Source organism: Scyliorhinus canicula, chromosome 9 (assembly GCF_902713615.1).
Source record: "Scyliorhinus canicula chromosome 9, sScyCan1.1, whole genome shotgun sequence".
NCBI classification, from domain to species: domain Eukaryota; kingdom Metazoa; phylum Chordata; class Chondrichthyes; order Carcharhiniformes; family Scyliorhinidae; genus Scyliorhinus; species Scyliorhinus canicula.
This window is the reverse complement of record NC_052154.1, coordinates 118,410,938-118,438,192: the sequence shown is the minus strand read 5'-3', so window position 1 is coordinate 118,438,192 and position 27,255 is coordinate 118,410,938. Positions and strand designations below refer to the sequence as shown.

The 27,255-nt window shown below is 50.3% G+C and overlaps 1 protein-coding gene across 2 annotated transcripts in view; it reads right to left on the bottom strand.

The window, feature by feature from the left end:
- The window catches only part of LOC119971632 (N-acetyl-beta-glucosaminyl-glycoprotein 4-beta-N-acetylgalactosaminyltransferase 1-like), a 1,002,314-nt gene that overhangs the window by 298,808 nt on the left and 676,251 nt on the right, over nucleotides 1-27,255 (bottom strand). The window lies entirely within an intron of this gene.

Sequence of the window (27,255 nt, the reverse complement as noted above, 5' to 3'; positions counted from 1 at the left end):
ACTTTTCGGGATATAAATTAAATGTGGGTAAAAGTGAGGTCTTTGTGATACACCCGGGAGATCAGGGGGAGGGAATTGGGCGGCTCCCCTTTAAGAGAGCAGTAAAGAGCTTCAGGTACTTGGGGGTGCAGGTGGCAAGGAACTGGGGGACCCTCCACAAGCTGAACTTTTCAAGGCTGGCGGAGCAGATGGAGGAGGAGTTCAAGAGGTGGGACATGGTACCGCTGTCGCTAGCAGGGAGGGTGCAGTCAGTCAAAATGACGGTCCTCCCGAGGTTCTTGTTTCTGTTCCAGTGCTTGCCCATCTTTCTCCCCAGGGCCTTCTTCAAGAAGGTAACTAGCAGCATTATGGGCTATGTGTGGGCACATGGCACCCCTAGAGTGAGAAGGATTTTCTTGGAACGGAGCAGGGACAGTGGAGGATTAGCGCTACCCAATCTTTCCGGATACTACTGGGCGGCGAACGCATCGATGGTGCGCAAGTGGGTGATGGAGGGGGAGGGGGCAGCTTGGAAACGTATGGAAAGGGCGTCCTGCGGCAATACAAGCCTGGGGGCGCTAGTAACGGCACCATGGCCGCTCCCCCCCACAAGGTATACCACGAGTCCGGTAGTGGCGGCCACCCTTAAAATCTGGGGGCAGTGGAGGCGACACAGGGGGGAAGTGGGGGGTCTGATGGCGGCGCCACTGAGAGGGAACCACAGATTTGTCCCGGGGAACGCTGGCGGGGGATTCCAGAGCTGGCACAGGGCGGGCATCAGGCAACTGAGGGACATGTTCATAGAGGGGAGGTTTGCGAGCCTGGGAGAGCTGGAGGAGAAATTTGAGCTCCCCCCGGGGAACACGTTTAGATACCTGCAGGTGAAGGCATTTGCCAGACGACAGGTGGAAGGATTTCCCTTGCTTCCCGATAGAGGGGTGAGTGATAGGGTGCTGTCAGGGGTCTGGGTCGGAGAAGGGAAGGTCTCGGACATCTACAAAATAATGCAGGAGGTGGAGGAGGTATCGATAGAGGAGCTGAAAGACAAGTGGGAAGCGGAGCTGGGAGAGCAGATAGAAGATGGGACATGGGCGGATGCCTTAGAGAGGGTCAATTCGTCGTCGTCGTGCGCAAGGTTGGGCCTCATCCAATTTAAGGTGCTGCACAGAGCCCATATGACGGGGACTAGGATGAGTCGGTTCTTCGGGGGTGAGGACAGGTGTGTTAGGTGTGTTAGGTGTTCGGGAAGCCCTGCGAACCATGTGCATATGTTCTGGATGTGCCCAGCACTGGAAGAGTTCTGGGAGGGGGTGGCGGGGACGGTATCGAGAGTGGTGGGAACCAGGGTCAAACCAGGGTGGGGGCTAGCGATTTTTGGGGTTGGGGTGGAGCCAGGAGTACAGGAGGCAGGGGAGGCCGGAATATTGGCCTTTGCGTCCTTGGTAGCTCGGAGAAGGATCTTGATTCAGTGGAGGGACACAAGGCCACCAAGTGTTAACACCTGGTTAAACGACATGGCAAGCTTCATCCAATTGGAAAGAATCAAATTCGCCCTGAGAGGGTCGGTACAGGGGTTCTTCCGGCGGTGGCAGCCCTTCCTTGACTTTCTGGATCAGAGATAGGAACTGGAGGCCGAAACAGCAGCAACCCGGGGAGAAAGGGGGGGGGGGAAGGGAGGGGGGGGGGGGGGGATAGCAACGAAGGGAGCACGTCAGCGGAGGGTCGCGGGCAATGACTGCCCGAGGCCATCAGTAGAAAGGGAAAAACGGTTTGGTTGCTAGACTGGTAGCGCGGGGGGGGGGGGGGGGGGCGGGGGGGGGTGCGCGCGGGGGAGGGCGTGGGGAGGATTTTCCAGGGGGGATTTGTTGTGTTATAATTTAAAATGTAGTAGGGGTAAATGTTTGTATCGAAAAATTTCAATAAAAATTATTTAAAAAAAAAAAAAAGAAAAATAGCAGAAACAACAGTTGACAACGTTTAACTCCAGCCTCGGCAGTGATACAAGATCAAGGACGGGATTCTCCGAACCCCAGCCGGGTTGGAGAATCTCCCGGGGCAGGCGTCAATCCCGCCGCCGCCGTGTCCCGAATTCTCCGCCCCCCGAGATTCGGCAGGGGCGGGAACCGCGCCGCGGGCACCCTAGAGGCAATTCTCCGGCCCGCAATGGGCCGAAGTCCCGCCAGCGTGGATTAAACCACCTCTCTTACTGGTGGGACTGGTGGCACGGGCGGGCGCTGGGGTCCTGGGGGGTGGCGCGGGGCGATCTGACCCCAGGGGATGCCCCTACGGTGGCTTGGCCCGCGATCGGGGTCCGCCGATCGGCAGGCGGGCCTGTGCCATGGGGGCATTCTTTTTCTTCCGCCTTCGCCATGGTCTTCACCATGGCGGAGGCAGAAGAGACCCCCTCACCTGCGTTGGTATGATGTCAGCAGACGCTGACGCTCCAGCGCATGCGCGAACTTACGCCGGCCGGCGAAGTCCTTTCAGCCCCGGCTGGCGTGGCGCCAAAGGCTGTTCACGCCAGCCAGCGGAGTGGTAACCACTCCGGCGCGGGCCTAGCCCCTCAATGTGAGGGCTTGGCCCCTAAAGGTGCGGAGACGTCCGTAGCTTTGGAGCGACCCGACGCCGGAGTGGTTCACGCCACTCCAACACGCCGGGAGCTGCCGCCCCGCCGGGTAGGGGAGAATCCCGGCCCAGATCACAATTCAGAGATGAAACAGAATTCTAAAAGTCCAGAATCAAAAGCAAAATACCGCTGATGCTGGAAATCTAAAATAAAAATAGAAAATGCTGGACACCCTCAGCAGGCCAGGCAGCGGCTGTGGAGAGAGAAACAGAGGCCAGGATTCCCAGTTGTGAGTTTGCCCCGCTATCGCTGCTGGTGAGGGCAGAGAATTTGGCACACAGTTTGCTGGCGGAGAGATTCTCTGCGTCTGCCACTGTCAATGGGAGTTTCCATTGAAGCCATTGATGAGACCATCAATTCACGCGACACATGGTTAGAAGTGAACAGTGGTTTTAATCGTCTTACAACAGAGCCTGCCTGTGACACGATGAACTCCAGATGAACTGGCAGGCATGCTCTCAGCATCAACCTTTATACTTCCGGTTAAGGGGGAGGAGCCGTGGGTGGAGCCCAGTACAAACTCCCGAAAAAATTGTAGCGAAGTGGTAGGTGCGGGGGCATGGGGGGGCGAGTTGGGTGGGATGTAGTGTGAGGGGTACCTCGGCGGTGGTAGTGGTGGGGTTGGACCCTGCAGGCGTAAGGTCCCGGAGGGATACAGTGTCCTGACGGCCGTCAGGGAATTCTATGAAGGCGTACTGGGGGTTCGAATGCAGTAGGAGCACTTTCTCTACGAGTGGGTCAGTTTTGTATGCCCTGACGTGCTTCCGGAGGAGTACTGGGCCCGGTGTCTTCAACCATGCTGGGAACAAAACCCCCGTGGTAGTGCCGCTGGCAAAAATATGGAGCCGCTCGTGAGGAGTCTGGTTGGTAGCGGTACATAAGAGGGGCCTAATAGCGTGGAGCGCGTCGGGGAGGACTTCTTGCCAATGGGAAACCGGGAGATTCCTGGACCGGAGGGTCAGTAGGACGGTCTTCCAGACCGTCGCATTCTCCCTCTCCACCTGCCCGTTCCGCCTGGGGTTATAGCTGGTAGTCCTGCTCGAGGCGATGTCCTTGCCGAGCAGGTACTGTCGCTCATAAAGGACGAACCCCGGTCGCTGTGTACATAGCTGGGGAAACCAAACAGGGTGAAGCTGCTATGCAGAGCCCTAATGACTGTGTGGGAGGTCATATCGGGGCACGGGATAGCAAAGGGGAAAACGGGAGAACTCGTCTATGACGTTCAGGAAGTACACATTCCTGTTAGTCGAGGGGAGTGGCCCTTTCAAATCGATAGCAAGGCGTTCAAAGGGCCTACAAGCCTTGACCAGGTGGGCCCTGTCTGGTCCATAGAAGTGCGGTTTGCACTCCGCGCAGATTGGGCAATCCCCGGTGATGGCTTTTACCTCCTCGGTGGAGAAAGGCAGGTTTCGGGCTTTAATGTAGTGGGTGTGCCGGGTGACCACCGGGTGGCAGACGTAATTGTGGATGGCTTTTAAGCGGTCGCTCTGTGCGCTGGCACACGTCCAGCGGGACAGGGCATCTGGGGGCTCGTTGAGCTTCCCTGGTCGATACATAATATCGTAATTGTAGGTGGAGAGTTCGATCCTCCACCTCAGAATTTTGTCATTTTTAATTTTGCCCCTTTACGAGTTGTCAAACATGAAGGCAACCGATCTTTGGTCGGTGATGAGGGTGAACCTTCTACCTGCGAGGTAGTGCCTCCAGTGACGAATAGCCTCCACAATGGCTTGTGCTTCCTTTTCGACTGAGGAGTGTCGAAGTTCCGAAGCGGAGAGGGTTTGGGAGAAAAATGCGACTGGTCTCCCTGCCTGAAAAGGGATGGATTCATCCACCGCCCGCATGGCAGCCTTGGTGATGTCCTCCTTGATGCAGTTGAAGGCCTAGCGAGCCTCAGCTGACAGGGGAAAAAGTGTGGCCTCTCCAGGTACTGTTACTGGCCTCTATGATCCCCTCACGTAAAAGCCTCCGAACCTCGGATCGAATGAACACCCTATCCTACAGGCTGTACCGCCTGCTGCGAGAGGCTATGGGTTTACAGTCCGGAGTGAGGTTGGCAAAGAGAGGAGAGGGGGGAGATTCGCAGCATGGCTCGGCTACAGATAGTGAGTGGGGGCAGGGGCCCGCCGAAGCTGAGGGTGAGACTCTTGAGATTGCATTGAAAGTCGAGTCCCAATAAGAGTGGGGCGCAGAGTTCGGGCAGGACATATAGTTGGAATTTATATGCCTTGAATTGTTAGAGTTGCGATGGTGCGCCCTTGGATATGGACAGAGTGGGAACCCGAAACGAGGGAGATAGTTTGCCGTGCAGAGAAAACGGGGAGCGAACAGTGTCTTACCAGATCTGGGTATACAAAGCTCTCAGTGCTCCCGGAGTCGAAAAGGCACGGTGTACTGTAGCCGTTGATTTGAACCGTCGTCATAGAGTTGTTGAGATGCTTTGGGCGCGATTGGTCCAGTGTGACTGCGTTGAGTTGCGGGTAGTCGGCGGCTCGGTCGGCTGCGCTGGGATGGCCCCGCGATGAGTGCCCGCTGAGGTCGCAGTCTTCAATCGAGCTTTCTGAGTGTGGAGAGGATGGGGCACAAGATGGCCGCCCCCGTGAATCGTACGTGGCGGGCGGCGAGGAAGATGGAGTCCAAGATGGTGGCCCCCATGAGTCGCCCATGGTGGACCGCGTGGTGGGGGTCCGCCAAGATGGCGGCCCCCATGGATCGCACGTGGCGGGTGGGGGCGGAGTTGGGGCATAGGCCGCTGCGTTCCGGGGCCTGCGAGTGTGGAGAGCGATTACTTTGTGCCGCTGGAGTTTTAGGGGCTGAGGCCTTCCTTGCCAGGCACACTCTGGCGTAGTGGCCTTTTCGCCCGCAGCTGCTGCAGGTCGCATTGCGTGCCGGGCAGTGCTGCCGCGGATGCTGGGGCTGGCCACAAAAGTGGCAGGCTGGGGCAGCATGGTGGCTGGGTGGCCGCGCGGCTGCGGGGAGTCGCTGGTTGGGGGCCCATGACGGGGTCGCGCAGTCAGCAGGAAATGAGGTGAGGCTACGAAATGAGACCTCCATAGTTGTAGCGAGTTCAACAGTATCTTCTAAATTTAGGGCCCCCTTCTCCAGCAGTCACTGGCACATAATTCGATCTAAGGCTTGCAACAAAGACATCGCGGACAGCAAGTTCTCTATGTTCTGCAGCAGTTACAGCCTGATAATTACAGTCCCAGGATAAGGCTTTTAAGTCTCTGAGGAATTCTTCTCGTGATTCTGCAGGACGCTGGCGGCGAGTAGTAAAAACCTGGTGCGCGTAGACCTCATTGATAGGCCTCACGTACATTCTATTGAGTAGGGCCAGGGCCTCTGTATATGAGCCGGTACAGTTTAGCTGAGTAGATATACGATGGCTCACCCTCGCGTGCAGTAGACTGAGTTTCTGCTCCTCCGTCGTTTCTGGGGTGCTTGCTTCAGCCAGGTAGGCCTTAAAACATCGGAGCCAATGCAAAAAGATTTATTTCGCCTCTGCATCCTGCGGGTCAAGTTCCAGTCGGTTAGGCTTGAGGGCTGATTCCATGGTCATTCCTTACTGTTTCTTTTTTTTTTAATAAACAATTTTATTGAGGTAGTTTTTGGCTTTATAAACAGTTACAGACATCATCAGAAAGAAAGCAAAAAAGGCAAAAATGTGCAAACATCCACGTACTTTCAATACTTCCATCGTAACATATTGCACAAGCCCGCTCCTCTCCAACCGGTATTACCCGCCATATTTTCCCTCCTCCTCCTTACTGTTTCTTAAGACGATTAAATTGGCGAGACCATCAATTCACGCGACACGTGGTTAGAAGTGAACAGTGGTTTTAATCGTCTTACAACAGAGCATGGTGACACGATGAACTCCAGATGAACTGGCAGGCGGGCTCTCAGCATCAACCTTTATATCTCCGGTTAGGGGGGAGGAGCCGGGGTGGAGCTAAGGGTGGAGCCCAGTACACTCCCAGTGCATCTCCCCCTAGTGGCAGAGCAGTGCAACTGCTCGTGTGCCGAGTTTACAGAGACATAGTAATACAGTGTGAATTACGCTACTGTGATTCACCACAGCCATCCCATGCTGCTGGGAAATCCGCAGGCGGGGCAGCGCCGCCAGTGAACGCCCAGAGAATTCCACCAGAGTTAACGTTTCGAGCCCATGTGGCTCGGTACAAAGTCATATGATATAGCTTTGCACCTTTGCTTTGACAACAGTTGACCTGATCCCTGACATAAGCGGTGCTCAACATATATATTATACTCGTCCACGAGCAGAGGAAGTGCTGGCAAAATATGTCCATCAGAGTCAGCTTGACACCTCTCTTGGTTGTAATGATACAATGCTAGGGAACAGCCTCTTTACAAGAACAGCTTACATTTATATACCTTTAATACCTGCCACTGCCTTCTCCAGTGTCTGGCCAGCTGGCCTCCAAGCAGCTCCGCGAGGGCAGCCTCCGCAGGGTTTAAGATATCATCCATGCTGTGTAATATATGTAAGGAACTGGAGGGGGTGAGAGATGAACAACCAGCGCTGTCTTCCACCCCGGGACTCTCCAGGGCCCCATGTCTGCACCCCCCACCCCTCACATGCCCTGCCATCCATCAGTGTGCCATCAAACCTGCTCTGCTCACACACTCCCGGTCGCAGTGGGAGCCCCTAGTCATCGGACCCTATACCCTGTACCCCAGAGACCCGCTCGTAATGTTACCTGGACCCAGTGCTGGTCTCCTCCCCCCAGCGCAAACATCTATCCTCTGGTTGTGGAAATGCCCCGGTGTTGGGGCCCAGCGCGTGTTGACAGCTGCCTCCGTGGTGTTGCTTCCTGCAGTGTCCAGGCACAGTGTGCAGACCTCACGGTCTCCCACATGGCATGCCTACCAACAGGAATCCATTTGGGAGCTGTGAAGTTAATCATCTTTTCACTATGATTATCAATTCCCTATTAACAATAACTGTCAGCTGCCTGGCCAGTGGCCGCCACGGTCACTGGGAGTTATGGGTGGTCGGTGGGGCAGACAGGCAAGTGCTGGGGTTGCCCCCGTTATAGGTGCATACGGCCCAGGAGGGTGGCATAGCCGACTGGCAGGTGCTGAGGCACCCATCACACCCCCAGACCAGGGGCACCACCCCTCACCAATGGTGGCCCAGAAACCCCCATCCCTCCCCCCAAAGCACTGGGGCAGCAACCCCAGTGTCCACAGGCTCACTGCTCTGGATCGAAGATGGCTACTCACTTCCTCCGATCCCCACAGCAACCATTCCGCCAGCTTCATGCTAATCGGTACCCACGTGACCACTTGCTGGGGAGGCGGATAGATTATGGGAGGCCATTAGATAGGGAGTCGTTCCTGTTAAGTGTATGGATATTGGCTTTAATTGGTGATGATTGATTTCTCGTCACACCGTGGCGGGATTCGGTTCACACCAGATAGCAAACCCATTGCAGCCCGACGCATTTCCAGATTTTCATCTCTCCTGCGATCTAACGGCCATGTCACGCTCTCGCTCAAGTGAGACGCGGCCGTGAACTGACACTGGTTTTTTTTTTAAGTTTTAGAGTACCCAATTGTTTTTTCCCAAGTAAGGGGTAATGTAGCATGTCCAATCCACCTACGCTACACATATTTGGGTTGTGGGGGTGAGACCCACGCAGACTCCACACGGACAGTGACCCGGGTCCGGAATTGGAGGTCCTTGGCACCGTGAGGCAATATATATATATATATATATATAAAACTGAAACAAGAAAGTTGAGGATGTGGATGGTAGAGTGGACAAGTGTGCTACTCTCACAGCTGGCACAAAGTTTTCAATCCAGCTCAGGCTGATAGAATTATTCTCTTTCCTCTGTTGACTGTTTAGATTGATCCTAGGGCTGTGATTTTCGGGATCCACCATTGCGGGACCTGCCAGTGACAGGACTGAAAATTCGGAGTGGCAGACAGATGTCCATTAACTTTGAGGAAGAGCTTCCTGTCTGGCTGCGGACGGAACTGGAAGATCCTGGCCTAGGTGAATTTGGTTGAGGTGATTTTAACTCAATTCCGTTAGGCTGTAGTTTAAATTAAACTTGTTACGTGTGTGGCAGGAAGATGAACAGCACCTCGGTGTCCCAACTTCTGACGTCAGAGTGTTGTGATATAGCTTTATGGGATAGGAGCATGACATCACTGGAAAGGGTGTGTATCATACGATCCAGTTTAGTTTAACTTCTGCTTTCATCAGAGCAAACAGTACACAGCTCTGCAGCTCTGATGTCGTCAAGCTTTGTGTCTCTGTATAAAGATTCCTAGGTACCTAATCTCAATAAATAGACACACATGTTTGCAAATCCCTTATAGAAACAAAGAAACATAGAAAATAGGTGCAGGAGTAGGCCACCATTCAATATTATCATGGCCAATCATGCAAATTCAGTATCCCACTCCTGCTTTCTCTCCATACCCCTTTCGCTGCAAAGGCTCCCTCTTTTTTAAAAAATTTAGAATACCCAATTAATTTTTTCTAATTAAGGGGCAATTTAGCGTGTTCAATCCACCTACCTTGCCCATCTTTGGGTTGTGGGGGCGAAACCCACGCAAACAGGGGGAGAATGTGCAAACTCCACATGGACAGTGGCCCGGAGCCAGGATTGAACCTGGGACCTCGGCACCATGAGACTGCAATGCTACCACTCCGCCACCGTGCTGCCCTGCTCCCTCTTGAATATATCCAACTAACATATCATTACAAGAGACAGAGTAAATTTTTCGAGTCATATGACTCTTTTACCTTAACTGTGTTTCCCTCTCCACATAGGCTGCCAGAGCTGCTGAGTTTGTCCAGCACTTTCAGTTTTTATTATGCTGGACACCACGCCTGAGTTCAAGAGACCAGCAGAAATGGGAGATGCCCTTTGTGTGCGGGAGACAAGTTAATCTGAGTGACACGGTCATGGGAATTCAGCAATAGGAGCTCCCCCAACGGAATTCTGCTATCCAACTGGATTAGAGATCAAGAGGTAATCTCCCAACGTTATCCTCGTGAATTGGAGCATCAACCGTGAATATCCATTGTAAACAGTTGGCTCCTCTAAATTAAGATTTTCCATTCATGTCAATGAGGATTTATGCCCGTGGAAAATAGAACCCCTGTTAAAGTCTCATGGCAGTGTGTGCTCCTGAATCTCATGTTACGTGGAAGGTAATGACTGTTCTCCCCCAAGCCATAATTGTACTATGACCCCTCCTTACAACATTTCAAATTGCCAACATTTTTTGTAGCACCCGCCACAAACTTTGGTTGCCCTCCAAGTTCAGCCTGCAAGCTCACAGAACAAGGGCAACGAACAATTCAGTACACTTTTCAGAATACATAACTTGTTTTGAGATTCTGTCGCAGCCCTGCAGACTTCAATGCATTCCTCCCCCATTTCGCCTCAGACTGCATTCATTCCCTCTATGTAATCCAAACTGCCCAAACCCACTGATGCCCAATGCCCCACTGTCCCTAGCTTACTGCAGATAGCCCTGCTATCATGGAAGATGCTCATCTTCCCTACACCCTCTTTCTGCCCGTCATTTGGAATTGAAGACATCATTTTGCATTCTCAAAATAGCCCTTTTAAGAAATGTCTTTGTGACGAGGATGGGAAGTCTTGCAGGAAATTTATCTGTCCAAATGAGAAATCAATCTGGATGACATTTATGCGGCAGTACTTTCTATCACTGTAGAAGTCATTTGTCAATTCAGGCGGTTGTTTTTATTGACAATATAATGAATTCAGGAGTGTACAAAGTCTTTCTGACTGCATTTCAATATTTGTAGAAATGGATCGCAGTAATATTAACTTAATGAAATATATTTGCATCAATTCAATTGCTTCCCAAACAATTCTACGGGTAGTCCATTGAAAGGAAGTGATAATTTATTGGACGGGATTGTTGGCAGTAATCATAATTTAAATGAAAAACCGTGCATAGTCTTGAATAACTTCTGCTGTTGTCAAACTCTCAAGAATCCATTCACCTTGAGGGAAAATCAAGGCTGACAGAAAGCTAACAGAATGTCAAGGCCAGTGACGGCTGTATGGGAGCATAAGGAGGGGTGAGCATAAAGAGGGGTGGTTAATGTTATCAACTAGAACTTGCATTTATATAGTGCCATTAATGTAACCAAATGTGCCAAAGTGTCAAATAAAGGCAAACCAAGGCGGTGGGATTGTCCGTTTCTGAGACTAAGTGTTGATACCAACGCAGAATTCGTGGACTTTCACGACAGCAAAACTGCCGCCATACCTGGACTGATTCCGCGACTGTTGAGGGGCTCGCAGCGGCCTTACATGGAACACAATCGATACTAATGAGAAACGGCGCCGGATTTGCGATTGACACTCAGGAGGCTGACAAGGTGCAGCTGCATATACACATTCCACCCCCCACACACATCATCCCTGCCAACAAGATGGCAGCAAGGAGAGCAGCTCCACACTTCACCGACACTGCGACGGGGACACTCCTGGACACCATGGAGGAGAGGCGGATTACTCTGTACCCCAGCCTGGGAAGGAGGGTGCCAGCTGCCACCGTTCGTCGTGCCTGGGCGCAGGTGGCAGAGGCCGTCAGCGCCACCAGCAACACTGACTGATCAGCAGTGCTGGAAGAAACTGCAAAACCTCTCCAGTGCGAGTAGGCAGCACTGTGCCCCAAGCCCGACCCCCCTCACTCCCGTAACCCTAGCCCCCACAACCCGGATGACAGTTGAACACTCATCCCGCCCACATGCCAGTACCCATACTGGCCACCATGGCTGGGTGCCCTGACCACTGAGGGTACCAGCTACCCACTCCTTGGGCCGCATGAGTCGGACTGTCTAACACTGTCATTTTCTGTTCCCCACCCTCCCCCAGGAGAAGGCCGTGCACAACCGATGGAAGCCGGAGAAGACAGGAGGGAGACTGTCGGACCTGCGGCCCCTCAGCCTGGCTGCGGACAGGGCCTTGGACATGGTCGTCGGCGCAGAGGAATGGGAGGTCACCGAGGTGGAGCTCGGCCGCAGACGAGGAAGAGAGACCCTGCTGAGTTGCTGTTCCCCATGACATGTGTGCAAACACCCCCACACCCCCGGCAACCACACTCACTGCAGCGGCGCTCCTGAACATGGCCTAGTCACAGCAGGTCATGGCTGGGAATGTCGGCAGCATTGCCCAGGCCCTGGCCTTCGTGGCACAGACGCAAAGGGAGGTGACCCAGTCCCAGGGGGAGATGGCGCAGTTACTGGCTGATGTGACACAAACTCAGAAGGTGGTGGCACAGTCACAGCGTGATGTGGTGCAATCCCAGAAGGAGATGGTCCACTCCCTATGAGCGTGTAGAAGCTGGTCGAAACCATGGCATAGCATTAGGGCCCTTAAGGCCAGGCACTAGCTATGTTGGCATGGGTGCAGGGCACAGTCTAGTTATAGGGACTGGGGCACAAATCTGTATCTATCTGTTCACATTAAACCCATGTTCCCACCGTTACAACCTGCCTCGGTGCTCTGTCTGATGGGTGTGAGAGGTGGGCTGGTCTGGGTTGGCTGGGGGGGGAATGAGTGGATGTGGAGGGGTGGGAAATGGTGGACCCTGTGGGTGGCCGGGGCTCCACACCCCCCAGCCGTCCCACCACCGCTACCCCAGGGATTCGATGGGATTGAATGGCCAGCTCGGATGCAGGGATCACCCAGGTGGATGATGGATAGTTCTACCGTGGGCAGGAGTCAGACATGGTCAAACTATGTGCAGCACCGAAGCTCCTCGAAGAGCAGGTTGTCATCATCCTCCATCCCATGGACCAGACCCGTTGTTAGTCCCAACCCAGGGCCCACACCCATAGGGTGGCACGGTGGCACAGTGCTTTGCATTGCTGCCTCAGTTCCAGGGACCCAGGTTAAATTCTGGTCTTGGAGGGAGTCGCTGGAGGGGGTGACCGAAGGGGGAGGGAGGGGGGAAGTGAGGGGCTATGGGGCTGTGATGCGGTGTCTGCACCCCTGGCCAGTCCACCCCCTCCGAACTGGGAGGATTCCGTCATATTAAAGTTCAGGGCTACCATCACTTTGACAGCCACTGGGAGCGGGTATCCTCCCCCATACTCACGCGGTGTCAGGTGTGCCATCATCTGGCAGATATGTCGCACTCTCTGTCTGCTCAGCCAGAGTCTTCAATGGCATGCCCAGTCCGGCAAGTCTATGAATGACAGGCGGTGCTGGTACACGAGGCCTCACGCAGCACCTCCTTGGCACCTCCTCCTCCTTGACCTTTTGGGCAGTCAGCTCTCCAATCTGGGCAGCTGCCACCCAACCCTCTGCAGCATGCTCCAATGTTGCACACTCTGCTGCTGCAACTTCCTCCTCCTCCTCGAGCAACGCCCACTCGTACAGACGCAAGGCATCCCCAAGGGCTGCGGTGACTAGCAGGTAGGCCCCCATTGCTGGATGCCTTCCAATATCCACTGCCTGTAGGGGTGAAAGGCCGACATGTTAGCAAGGTGCGTAACCCCATGCCCAACTGGATCCAATGGGCTACAGAGAGGCCCAAGTTGGGACCGTGGAATCTGCCCCGCATGTACCCTCCCCCCCACACTACCGCCGTCCCCACACACCAGGCCCCGTCGGCCCAGGCCCCGTCGGCCCCACTGTAGGGCATTCTATCCCTGTCCCTGATGCTAGAGGTACCATTGGCTGGCATGTCACTCACCAGGGGTATGCACCTCAAATGCACCTCAGCCGCGGTAGGGGCTACTGTGGGTGTTGCCCTGCGTGGGCTGCCGGTGGGTGGCGGCCAGGTGGGGGCAGGTGTGGCAGGAGAGCGGCAGTGGGTGGGGTGCTGGTGTCACTCTGCGGAATCAGGGGCCAAGATGGGTGATCAGGAGGCTGGCTGCGGTAATGGCAGTCTGGGACTGGATACCGCCCCAGTCCCCGTCGGGTACACCCGGCCACTTGGCCTGTTCCCCCATCACGTCGCCTCCCCCGGCCCTGGCAGGGCTCCAGCCAGCCCGGCCAGTATCCGGCCCGGCAGCCCGCCATCCAAAGATGTCCTCCCCATGTCCTACCCCCTCTCTCTCTCTCCTTCAGCAGCCACCACGCCGGTTTCACGATTTTTGAAAGCAAAAGTGAACCGCGCCATCGGGAACTCGGCTGCTCAGAGGGCGGGAATCGCGGAGGCCCTGGAGAATACCGGGTCGGGACCGCTAATGATATACAAACGGTGTTTACTGTACGTCCGCTCCGGTATACATTGACGCCGTTGTCGAGGTGACGGAGAATCGCGATTTGGTGTCAAATCGGTGCCCGCTGCAATTTTGGCATCGGAACCTATTCTCCGCCCAATTGCATTTCGCAATTTCAGCATCAGCAAACGGAGCATCCCACCAAGGAAGTGTTGACAAGAGTAACAAGTTATTATTTGCTCCATCACCAACACTTCCTCCCCTTCCGTTGGCACCTTCCCATGTAATCACAGGAAGTGTAAAATCTGCTCCTTTAATTCCGGTCTCCTCCCAGTCGAAGGCCCCCATCAGGTGAAGCAGCAATATACTTGCACTTTTTTCATTTTCATTTACCCTATTTGCAGCTCACAATGCGGATTCCCCAACATTGGGGAGGCCAAACGCAGACAGGTGATCGCTTTGCAGAGCACCTTCGCTCAGTCCGCAAGCATAACCCTGACTGTCCAGTCGCTTGCCATGTCAATTCACCTACTTACTTTCATTTCTGTCTTTGGCCTGCTGTTCCAGTGAAGCCCAATGCAAGCTGGAGGAACAGCACCTCATCTTCCGGACTCAACATTGAATTCAGCAACATCCAACCATGAACTCTGGGCGCGATTCTCCCGACTTACGAAAAATCGGAGAATAGCGGGCAGCGTAAATTTTTATGGACACGCTGGTCCGACGCCCTCCCGCTATTCTCCCCCCCCCCCCCCCCCCCCCCCCCCCCCCCCACACGAATCGCTGCTCGCCGTTTTTTTACGGCGAGCAGCGATTCTCTCCTGGCCGATGGGCCGATTTCCAAAACACACCTGGTCTGACCGTTCGTAAAAACGGCCGTAAAGTCCCGATCTGGGGAACCATGGCACCGATTGGCACCAAGGGTGCCATGGGCCCGCGATCGGTGGGCACCGATCGCGGGCAGCGGGTACTTACCCCGCGCACTCTTTCTCCCTCCGCCGCCCCGCTGGATCCATTCGCGGGGTGGCTGAGTGGCATACCGGCCCGCGCATGCACGGGTTTCACACATATGCGTGATGACATCATCCGCGCATACGCGGGTTGGAGTCGTCCAATCCGCGCATACGCGGCTGACGTCATCTGAAGCGTCAGCCGTTGCTAACTTTGGCTAGCGGGCTTAACGAAATTCGTTCAGCCCGCGATGCCGGAGTTCACGGCCGCGCGATGCTAGCCCCGACCGGGGAGCAGAATCGGTTCCCGGTAGGGGGGGCGGAGGCTGGCGTCAAACGCGCCCGTTTTTGACGCCAGCTTCCCGATTTTTCGTAACTCGGGAGAATCACGCCCTCTGTCTTTGACAAAGAGTCATCCAGACTCAAAACGTTAGCCCCCTGTTCTCTCCACAGATGCTGTCAGACCTGATGAGATTGTCCAGTATTTTCTGTTTTTATTTCAGATATCAGCATCCCGCAGTAATTTGCTTTTATGAAGTCCGACTTCCATTTTGATTGTTTTTCCCAAGTGCCAATCTGTATCTTATTCTCATGTTCATGTTTTCAGACAGAGCTGACATTTATTCTGCGATTGACAACAACTGTGGACTGATGTTTTGTTCTTTACTACTCCCATTACCACTCCCTTTGCCTTTTCCTCCATGACACCTTTGTCATTTAATCTCCCCAGCCCTTTAAGCTGTCCTTTGACCTTCCATTTTGTTCCACTTGACCTTCTTCCCTTTATAAGCAGCATAAAATCTATCACATTTCTACCTTGCTTCAGTTCCGAAGAAGAATCATTTTGAACTCAAAACATTAACTTCTTTCTCTCTTCACAGATGCTGTCAAAGATGCTGAGCTCTTCCAGCACCTTCTGTTTTTATTTAAGTTCTCATTGACCATTTGGGGATGAGAATGAAAATGTCCATTCACAGAAACAAATATATAGGAGCAGGAGTAGGCCATTCGGCCCATTGAGCTTACTCCGCGATTCAATCTGACCATGGCTGATCCTCTATCTCAACAACACACTCCCGCACTTTCCCCATACCCCTTTATACCTTTAGAGTCTCAAAAGCTAGCTGTTTCCTCCTTAAAAAATATTCATTGACTGCCCATATTTGGGGTTTCAGAGAATCCGGAGCTCATGGAGAGGAGGAAGGCCGATGTCTTGGCCTTCGCCTCTCTGATTGCGCGGCGGCAAATTTTGCTGGAGTGGCGTCAGCATCGCCACCGGGGGTAGCGGCTTGGTTGGGTGATCTGTATGACTTCCTGCGATTAGAGATGAGTTAAGGGGCTCTTCGGGGGGGTTTGAGGAAAGGTGGGGGGTGTTTGTGACTGTGTTTGAGGGGCTGTTTGACACGGGGGAGGGGGGTTGAAAAACGGGAAAAGTCTGTACAGACTGTATAGTTGATTGTTTGGAAGTATGTTTCCCGGGGTGCTTATTCGCTGTAACCTATTTTGATACATGTTTGTAATAAAATACATTTTTTTTTTTAAATTCATTGACTCGGCCTCCGCAGCTTCTGTGGTAGAGAATTTCACAGGCTCACCACCGTCTGAGTGAAGAAGTTTCCCCTCATCCCAGTCTTAAATGGCCTGCCCCATATACTGAGACTGTGACCCCTTGTTCTAGAGGCCCCTCGCCAGCCAGAGCAGTTAACATCCTGGCATCCAGTCTATCCAGCCCTGTCAGAATTGTATTCGTTTCAATGAGATCCCCTCTCATTATTCTGAACTCCAGTGAATATAGGCCTAGTCGACCCAATCTCCCCTCAGATGACAATTCTTCCAACCAGGAATCAGTCTGGTAAACCTTGGCTGCACTCCCTCCCTGGTAATAATATCCTTTCTTAGGTAAGGAGACCAAAACTGCACACAATATTTCATGTGTGGCTTCACCAAGCCCCAGTAAAACAGCATTGCTCTTGTACTCAAGTCATCTTGCAATGAAGACCAACATACTATTTGGCTTCCAAACTGCTTCTGCACCTGCATGCTTGCTTTCAGTGACTGGTGCACAAGGACACCCAGGTCCCTTTTTACATCAACATTTCCCATGAAGGAATGAAACAAAAAGTAGACCCACTTTCATCCATCCCGGGGGATGAATGGATTGAGGACTAAAGTAAAGCTGCTCATATTCTGGCAGTCTTTTTCCAGGAGCTAGACAGGAATGACAGGCAGGAACTGGAAGTATGATTCCTCTGAGTTGGGGAACATATAGTCCACTGGGAGCAGCTGAGGAACAGTGGGGGCATCAAGACATTTGGAGTAATGGGAAAACCATGCGAGTGTTGGGTCAGGGAGGGTAGGAAGGCAAATTGGCTGAAGTCAAACATACTTTATTCAAGGCGAGGGAGCTTCACATTACATCTGATCTCAAAGTATTGCACTAATGAGTCTTGAATAGTATCCAACCAGCAACTCGATCAGCAGAAACATTCACCCAAAGGCACTTTGAGTGCACACCTATTAGACAAAACTCTTCTGAAGAGTAGAAAAGAAATTTAGTTCTGGAAAACATGTGGTAACGTTTGGAATTTTGGTGAACTATAATGTCTCAGTTAATAATGTACAGCCAAAGGTGGAGGCATTTCACATCTTTGGTAAAGTGCATCTTCAACAGCCTAATTTGAAGAATTATCTTGTTCCTATCCAAAACCTTCAACTGGAAGAAGAGATACTCAGGGAAAAAGACAAAACCTGATGGAAAATGCTGGAGAAGTTCATCAAGAAAATCAGCCGAACAGTTGCAGGCACAGCACAATGCATTATTCATATTGGTAACTTCAGACCTTTGACAGCAGCAAGAAATGAAACTGCAAACCTTCTGATAACATCAATACGACAGCAATCGATGTAATATTCGGGTACAGCAGATGCTCCCAAGCACCGATAATGAAGTGAGGAACACTACATGCCCTTTGACTGTCTGACTGACAGTTGACATTAAAAGAAAAAATTTTTTAAAAAAAAGAAATGACATTAACAGACAAGAGAGGGCACATGCCACACCAGAAAAGCCACTTTGCTCAGCCCCAGTTCTGAAATGCCAGAGGCGGAGAACCGTCTGATGAATAAACAATCTATTGAGAAATGGACTTTTGTTTCATCGGAGAATGTTAACTGCTGCCAGGGGCAATAGATTATTCTGGAGAGGAAACACAAGGATGAGGCGATAATCGACGCACAAATTAATTCCAAATTGCCTGAAAGAAGTAAAAGTAAAGCTCATGTGAGTAAAATATTACAGTGCAAGATGTTAAGCAACACTCAGAGAACAAAATACTTTCAATTTATAACCGTCTGCCTCGCTCACCACCATTCAGACCCTGCCTGGATCTGACCGCCTCTCTCTCCCCCCCCTCACTGAAAAGCCGACTAAATAAATAGTGCGTCCATTTAATATATGTAACCCCGTTGGAGTTGAAGTCAGTCGTTAGTAATGAGGAATGATTAGTGTCCTTTGTCCAATATCGGCCTCTACTCATAATAAGCAGGGATGGAGTAAGTGGTGGGGACTGTACTGGAACTAATTTCCCCTTGAATTGAATCAACTGTTCAAAGTTGAGATATTCTAAACCAACATGCCATTATACCATGCTAATTAGTACTCACATTGCCTCTGGCTGTGTTAGAACTAAAGCACAAAAGATACACAGTGCACCATTAAACCCATTATTTTTTAACCTCTTTACTTAATTAATTTTTAATATGAGGCATAAACAGTGTTCATTATAAAGAACCATGGGGACTGATTTATATCCGATCCATAGCAATATCTCAAAGGTGTCAGGTCAGGCCACTCTTGAGACCAAATATACGTCCATTGATCTTTATAATGCATGGGCTATTAATTTCCTTATAATTTTAATTTTTACGTTAAATCATTTCCTCATGACGCCTTCCTGTGTATTCGCCCTTTGTGGGCATTAGCAGTGCTTGCATAATGTGGGAAGGTAACTCTGTGCGTGAAGAGCTTCACAGTTAAGTCTTTAATTACATAATTTCTCTCTTTAACTGAAATTCTGCTTACACCTTAGGCAATTTTCATTTGCAGTGTTTATCATTACATCCCAGAAGGGTGACAGGGGGTATTAGAGGATTAGAAATTAATTCTGGAGTACATCACACCGCCCCTTGAGCCCGCTCCACTTTTTAATAAAGCTGATCCTCAACCACAACTAGTTTTCCTTCCCACTATCTGAAGAATCGGCAGGGAATACATCCTCACTGACTCCAAGTGCTCTGTGGCCATTTCACGCTTGAATGAGCGTCACTTGGCTGCAGGAGGACTTCCACCCTTCATCTAGGAGGAAGTCTTTCCTTAGAGAACTGTCAGTCAATCTGATTGGCCGGCAGCTCTCCAATCCCTGAAATAACAGGATCTGCAAGAGGAAGTGCATGGACATGTCAGAGCTTAGGTCCTACGAATCAGAGGACAAGGTAAGTTTAAGGGGTCCCTGGGCATCAGGCTGGGGAGGGGGAGGGAGTGTTGGAGAGAGACTGGGGTGGGGTGGGAGAGGTCCAGCAATCACCTGACCTGAAAGGGGGGGGGGGAGGGATGATGGAGGGGGGGGGGGGGGGGGGGATGATGGGGGGGGGATCCGATTCTGATCAGAAAACCTGGGCCTTTGTGTCCTAGGTTTTAATGCCTCATCTGAAATTGGATGTCATCTCCAAACATATTCTTTAGCTATTAGAGTTTGTGTTCAAGTCTCTGGAGTGGGACATGGACCCACAATTTTCTGACACAGAGACAAAAATGAGCCATGGCTGGTGTGTATTGAGAAAGTAGGACAGAGTTTTGATCAGTTAATGAACAGGTTGTTCTGTTCCAGTGCAAACGTCAGAGACACATACACAAGCAGCTTTCCCTTCTTCACAGTGATTAACTCTCTCTCAGAAGCCTGGTGTCAGGGATGTGCACGTCACATTCAATCTGCCTGTTTGTACAGGCACAAAAGATGCCAGCTTGCGTAGGGAATGCTGTAATCTAGGGTCTCCCCAATGATCACCAAACATAATTTCTCTCTAATTAACATAATTCAGTGAAGAGCAGGCTGCATGGGGGAAATCCACTGCCTTTTTTGTTATCTCTCTGTATCGTTCCAATTTTATTATATGTGCTGTCAAAGCGAGCACACACTGCCCATTTTTTATGATTCCAACCTTCACATGCTTGGAAATTGCCCGGGAACCTCCCCATTATTCAGCACTTTGCCAAACAAACTGCCTGAAAACAGCAATCATACTGACTGCTGGTTAAACTGTCAATCTTGATCTGAAAATGACACTTCACATACAAAGTAAGGCACAGCCAAATCATGCGGTGGAAATGAAAAGAAAGGATGCCTTGGATACGTGGTAAGGAAGACTAAATGTCACGGCAAATGAAATCACCGAGGTGCCTTTCAATAGATGAAATGAGTATTAACGGTTTAAAACTGCAGCAATATCAATTATGCGTGAGACCATGATGGTAACGCCACCGGAAAAAGGCAGAGAATCTCAGGATTAAACAAGTAGGCAAAAGAGTATAGTCCTCCAGTCACAGAACAGGAGCTGGCAGTCATATTAATCTGTACCCGTGAGTCAACTTTAAGACTTTGAACCGTTAAATTCACCCAATGTAATTTCAACCTGAAACAAGATTTCTCATCTTGTTGCGATGATAGGATCTGGTTGAGAGGGCAGCAAAGGGTAGGCCAGATCGACACTGTTGCATTAAAACAAAAACAGGAAAGAGAAACAAACACAAGTGACTGACTGCATTTCCTACCACATATCCATCCACTCAGATACACAGCTAATTGAAGCCTTCGGGCTTCCAGCAACTCACGCTCTTACCATGCTGCATACCTCGGAGAGATGGTTGGTGCTTTCCCATATTAACTCACCTCTCCAAACAGAGTACTATACAATTATGCTCAGGGACCTCTTGTTTTGTTGGAAAAGCAAATGTAGTGATGTCACAAAACAGTTGACAAAGGGAAAGGAACCAATAGCTATGCTCAGTTGGAGAAATGAGAGGGATCACAGGTCAGAAGGAAAAATAGCAAGCCATTCATTGTGATTCAACAGAAATCCATTTTAAAATGGCAAAAAAGAAAAAGTTTTGATGCACACAGGCTTGATTTCCTTTCATGTTGTATTAACATGACAGAGTCTTGTGGAACCTGACAGTGTCATCAATGGATATTCAGTGAACAGTGGAATCTGAGGTCAAGTGTATGAAGGAACAGGCTTGGCACATGGAGTGCTCAGAGACATGTGCACTGTGGACCCCCTTATAGGTGAACTGGAACTGGGGGGGGGGTTCAGGGGTCACATTGTCCCGATCTCTCCCTGCACTGAGGAGTTCTTTTCTTTTTAATTTAGTGTTCCCAATTATTTATTTATTTATTTTTCCAATTAAGGGTCAATTTAGCGTGGCCAATCCACCTAACCAGCACATCTTTGGGTTGTGAGGGGGCAACCCACGCAGACACGGGTTGTGCAAATTCCACGTGAATAGTGACCCAGGGCCGGGATTCGAACCCAGGTCCTCAGTGCCGTAGACCCATGCTAACCACTGTGCCACCGTGCTGCCTCCTGCACTGAGGAGTTCTGTCAAGCAGGGCTAATCAGTGCAGAAAATGGGACTAAGTGCGGCCTTGGCTGCACGTTCCCCACTGAGGCCCCTGATCTTCCTGAATGGCCGTTCGATAGCATGGTGTTTCTCGGCACTCGGAGTGCTGGGAAACATCCGGCTAATCGCACGCGCTATGGGACTCTGTTCCTATTTGGGTAGGTTGTGCCCTGAGTCAACTGAAAGTTTGTGTGGCGATCATCTGTCCAGTCGATTCTTTCAATGGACTGTTACCGACAGTGACAGCATCAATGGGGTAAGAGGCACACTGAGGGAAGACTCTTGAAAGCATCTTGTAGGCTCAATGAAACATCTTATGAAAGAAACCTTCTCTGGAGGAGAGCAGCATGAGATGCTGGCCAAACAGAATAGGCTAGCTGGAAATGTGCCAACCAAAACTATACGAGAAAGTCGTAGTCTTAACATAGATGACATTTTAGGAGCAGATAGGCACAGGACTCATTTTGATGGAGCATGTCACATATGTTGTAGTTGTGAAGGGGTGTTTCCACTACATTGGAAGGTCATCTGCAAATTTGACTTCCATTAGAAGATCACCTGGACACAGCATGTCAATTCCTCGAGGGTGGTTTCAGATTCAGGCATGCCCATGTAAGTTATACCAACACCTTTGTACGGTGTGGCAATTGCACTGTGTAGCCATCTAAGATGGCCACCTGCAAAGGACCATGGGTATTATGGCCAACCCAGGACTCAGGCAGATACACAGCCTATATGTATCTAAAACACAGGTAACCAGACCTGGCCAAAACCCCCGCTCGTTTACATTTCAATGGCCCATTTTCCCAGGACAATAGGACTCTAATCAAGCAATTGGTACAGACGCAGACTGATCAACACCACTCCTCTTACACAGAAAGCACAACTGCCAAGGACAATGACCACTAAGGACCCGCCCAGCCACCAAGGCTGAATTATTGGCTGAAATCGAAGAGAGTGATCAGAGCCTTGTTGAACTATTGGGTCCAAGGTTAAGGACCGCCTCAAAGAGCGCAAACTCCCAGCGGGATAAAAGAGGGCACAGCCATGTGTTCTGTCTTTTTTTGGATCCGACCTGTGCCAGCCCAATTGCAGCAGGAACAGCCAGCTAAGTTCAAAACCAACGATCGCTACCTGACGGATGAGCCCAGCGGAGACAGAGCCACTTCCTTCGAACCAGCCAAGTGAAATCCAGATAAAGGCCTTTATCCATTTGCACAGTGCCGGCAGCTCTGAAGTTAAGTATAGGTTATTGTAACTGATAGGTGTAGTTTAACTTGTAGTAGATATTGTGTTTGCATGTTGAGATAACTCTTGTGTATGTAAATAAACCATCTTTTGAACTAACTGGTTGTGTGGTCATTTAATCGATATAAGGGAAGGCTTGTGGTTCACCAAAATAAATAGAAATACCCACAGTATTGGCGACGCTGTTGGGACTGAAGCAGAGCAACAACTGTACATCATGGACGATCATGCTCATGGAATCTGGTAAAAGACATTGGTTAGGTCTGTTGCAATGATGTGTTTCCACTGAACAATCTTTCATAAGGTTGAGTCCACATCTGGCATGAGTAAAGGTTTTGGCTTACTTTAACACCCAACACCAGGGAATGCTGCGACAAAATCAAAAATCCTCATTTGACCTCTTCACAAGAAATGATGGATTAAGGCACTCCATAGCGATCTCCCCAGCTTCAGGCTGAACACACACTCCAAAGCTGTCAAGGTTATCAAATTTTCATTGCAACTCAACAAGCTTGTCTCTGGCATACTGGGAGAGGCAACAAAGTTGTGGAGGTCCGATGTTGATAGTAGCTTTGAAGCTTCTAACCTTGCCATTGAAACCTGGAAATACTGGATTGAAGACCTCATCATTATCCTGAAGGAATGTGTGGAACTAAGAATGTGCGTGCTGAGGCAGGGTGTGATGCAGATCCACAAGAATAGACTCTGGAAACAGTTGAGGGTGCTTAGATGTTGCATTGCTTGGTAAACAGCTGTGTTCCTTGGTTGCTGAGGGTGAAGACAGATCGTATCCAAGCAAAATTTCCATTGCAAAACATGACCTGAGGTTTAAAGGAGGTATTCACGGTGCAAATCTTGTCAACAACAGCTGCAGGAAATGTGGTGGAGGCCAAGTGTTGGGTAACTTGTGACACGTTGGTCCTGAGGGAAGAGAGGATGTTACAACAGCAAGTGTTGTGACATCTACAAGATCAGCAGGTAGGGTCCTCTCAATGCAATCCTGTGGACAGACTGTTGTTGACCTTGAGGTAGTGTAAATTGCATGGTTCATCTCAATCTGCATGGATTGGAGGAATCATGGAGTTGAGATGCATAAGTATAGATATTGGCCTCACGGTAGCATGGTGGTTAGGATCAATGCTTCACAGCTCCAGGGTCCCAGGTTCGATTCCCGGCTGGGTCACTGTCTGTGTGGAGTCTGCACGTCCTCCCTGTGTGTGCGTGGGTTTCCTCCGGGTGCTCCGGTTTCCTCCCACAGTCCAAAGATGTGCGGGTTAGGTGGATTGGCCATGCTAAATTGCCCGTAGTGTAAGGTTAATGGGGGGATTGTTGGGTTACGGGTATACGGGTTACGTGGGTTTAAGTAGGGTGATCATTGCTCGGCACAACATCGAAGGCCGAAGGGCCTGTTCTGTGCTGTACTGTTCTATGTTCTATGTTCTATATTGGAGCCACCTACTAGCTCTAGGCATTTGGTTGGTTGAATTGACAAATCATTGGTTTCCATAAAAGTGGCGCCTGCACATATCTCAACATCAAGATTCTCCATCACTCAGTCTTCAAAAGGCAAAGCATGTTAATTACTGGACAGAGAGAAATATGCTTCACCAACACTAAGGAAAGGCAAGGAACCATCTGCACGGTGAGCAGATTGGGATGAACCTTTGATTGGGACACCAAATTTCATAGCTGTGAAAACATGATCATGTTGCCATTGAGGGTGACTGACAAACGTAGAGTGAAGCAGATTCCAATGAGGTGTCAGTAAGTTCCTCATCTCCTTTGTCCTACCTAGTGTCCGCGACAGTATTATTATCAAGGTCCAAGCGAGCAGCTATCTTCCGAGCTTTAACCACATATTGGCAGTCTTGATCAGGCAGAAATTACATTTGCTGAGAAAATTCTTAGCTGGTGTGTCCGCTTGCTTAAATAATGGGCAGGACACCTGTCATGTACATGGAGAAGGGGAGTTACAAAGTCTAGAATTTTTAGGTGAAGCTGTAATGGTCTGGACTCCTAGAAGGATGAAGCAGCAGTGCAGAGGGCTTTGGCATCAACAGATGTTCAAATCTCATTTAACAGCGTATCCAAGCCTTGGGAGATCTCTAGCTGGACACTAGGGTGCATGTCCTGAGCACATTGCCTACCTCTGCTTCACTAGACACGGTAGGCTAGAGTGAATAAGCTGAAACCATCATCGACCTATGTTCTCCAGTGAGGGCAACATCTCCTCATCAAGAGATTAACCATGAGGACAAAGCCTACCTTTCTGCAAGAGGTTATACTCAACCTGGTACAGGTTCTCAAGCTTCTCATCTGACTGCAATATGAATCCAGGCATAAGGCGGGCCTGTGGCCTGGAAACCATAATATAGATGGATGGTCTGCCATATCGAAGGGAATGATGGAAATGTGTTAACTATGGAGTTGCATGATGTAACAGGGCAGTAATATGCTGTCCACTCTATCATCAGCTTCAATACTTGCACCTTTTGTTGAACAGTGAGTCCCAGAGAAGTTCTATCACCTTCTGTGGCTCTGTGATCCACAAAGAGAATTAGTCTTGCTCCTCTTCTCTCATGTGGAACCTTAATTGAGGAAGGGGGCAAAGGTAGGATCAAGCGTCAAAGTGTAACTTAGGTTCTGCCACCAATGTTCAAATTAGTTTCCAGTCTCGTTCTTGCCCAAGCACCACTGCTTTGGTGCCCAATGTGTGGGTGCCATAGTTTCCATCATCACAGAACAGTAATATTGTGGATTAAATAGAGGTCAAAATCTGTGTATAAGTGCCATATAAATTCATCAATGTACTTTGAAGAGGGGCATGAAAATGCTCCGACTCTGACCCTAGGCTGTGTTGACTTGCAGGTTGGCACTACGCAGGATCGTAATACCAGCGGTATTGAGGTAAAAACATTGATTTGTAATAGGGCTGCGAAACAACGATACAACATAATGAGACTAGATGGACGCACTCATGAGGGAAACCTGGGCCCCCAGCCACCAGGATGAGAGAATATATAATGCCACAAAGCAAAAAGGATGAGGATGAGTCGCAGCAAACATTGTTCTCTATCTTAATCGCACTTCTGCATCGCCTCCCTCCCTGATGGTACAGGAGCTGACGAACAAATAAATGTCAGAGAAGCAGAGAATACACGGACAGATATTTAACTAGTGGAGAGGATGGAGGTAAAGTGCACTAAGACCACGGAGTGATACAGAGATGACACCCACATGTGCAATGGCACACGGTATATTGAGGGGTAAAGATATATTGACTATTCCTGCTGCAGAAATCAGAATAGCAAATGTTTTCGACCTTTTATTTTACTTTTAAGAGAGATGCGGGTGCGATTTAATAGGAAAAGAAAGAGTCCCGTTTTAGGTATGTTTAGCGGGGTGTTTCTTGACCTCAGCGATGAAAGCCCCACCGAGGACTCACTTACATTATTTTAAAATGCTGCTCCGATCTCCAGATCCCCCAACGCGGCCTCCAGATCCCACAAAGATCCAATGTACTGATTAGGGGGTCCCCTAGCCCCCCTCACCTCACCTCAAAAGGGAAAGGCAGCCCCGGGCCCGATCCCCGGCACAGTCAACCTGCCACTCAAACACCTTGGCACTGCCAACCTCACACCCTGCAGTGCTCTTGCCAACCTGGCAGTGCCATGGTGTGTGGGTGGCACTGCCAGGGTGCGCAGGTGGTATTGGGTGTGTCAGGGTACTACCCTTCCCAGACCCCCCGACTACCCAGGGGCCTCTGATTGCCTGAGACACCCCCCAGGAGCTGTTAAGCTTGACCCATGTTTGTATGGACTAGTGTATGGCGAGGTCTCCAAGGCACAGATGTTCGATCTCGGGTCTTGGATGACTCTGGCAGCAGACATATTTAAGTGAAGCTAACTGCTCACTTCAATATGCTAATTTGGATCCCTCCCAGTGAGGTGAGATCCAGATTATGACATCGCACAAGATCGCATTATATCTCACTATGTGTATTGAGCATCGTAAATCCCATGAGGGTCTTTACCGAGATTTAATGGCTTCGTCATGTCACCAAGCCAGGCACGACTAGGCCGTTCGATCGCGCCCGTGATTTGGCAATAAAATTAAGTCTCTCTCATGATCTCGCAAAAATGCTTCAAGTCTTACAATTTCCTACGGGGACATGTTTTCTACTGAGACAAATATGAATAATTGCTTTTGGGTCAGAGATTTAAAGATTTATTTAACTAATGGAGGGTCCACTTTAAATTGAATATTCAGGAACCCTGTTAAAGCTAACCATCAATTGAAAGAGATTTGACAGTGGGGGAGGGGGGTGGGGGGAGGGAGTGGGTGAGATGGGTGAGTGATGGATGCTTTGCTCTGAGGGAGTCAATATTGATTAGTCTTATTGGAAGATGGAGATTGAAGGAATGTACAACAAATGGGTGACTGGTCTGTTACCAGCATAATGTGAAAGGATAAAGAGAGCTTGCTGGAAGAGGGCAGTAGCATGTGCTCTGGAAGCAGCAATAATTTATGGAGTTATTTACCACGGTCATGCTCAGCTTCAGCCCAGTACAATCGGAAC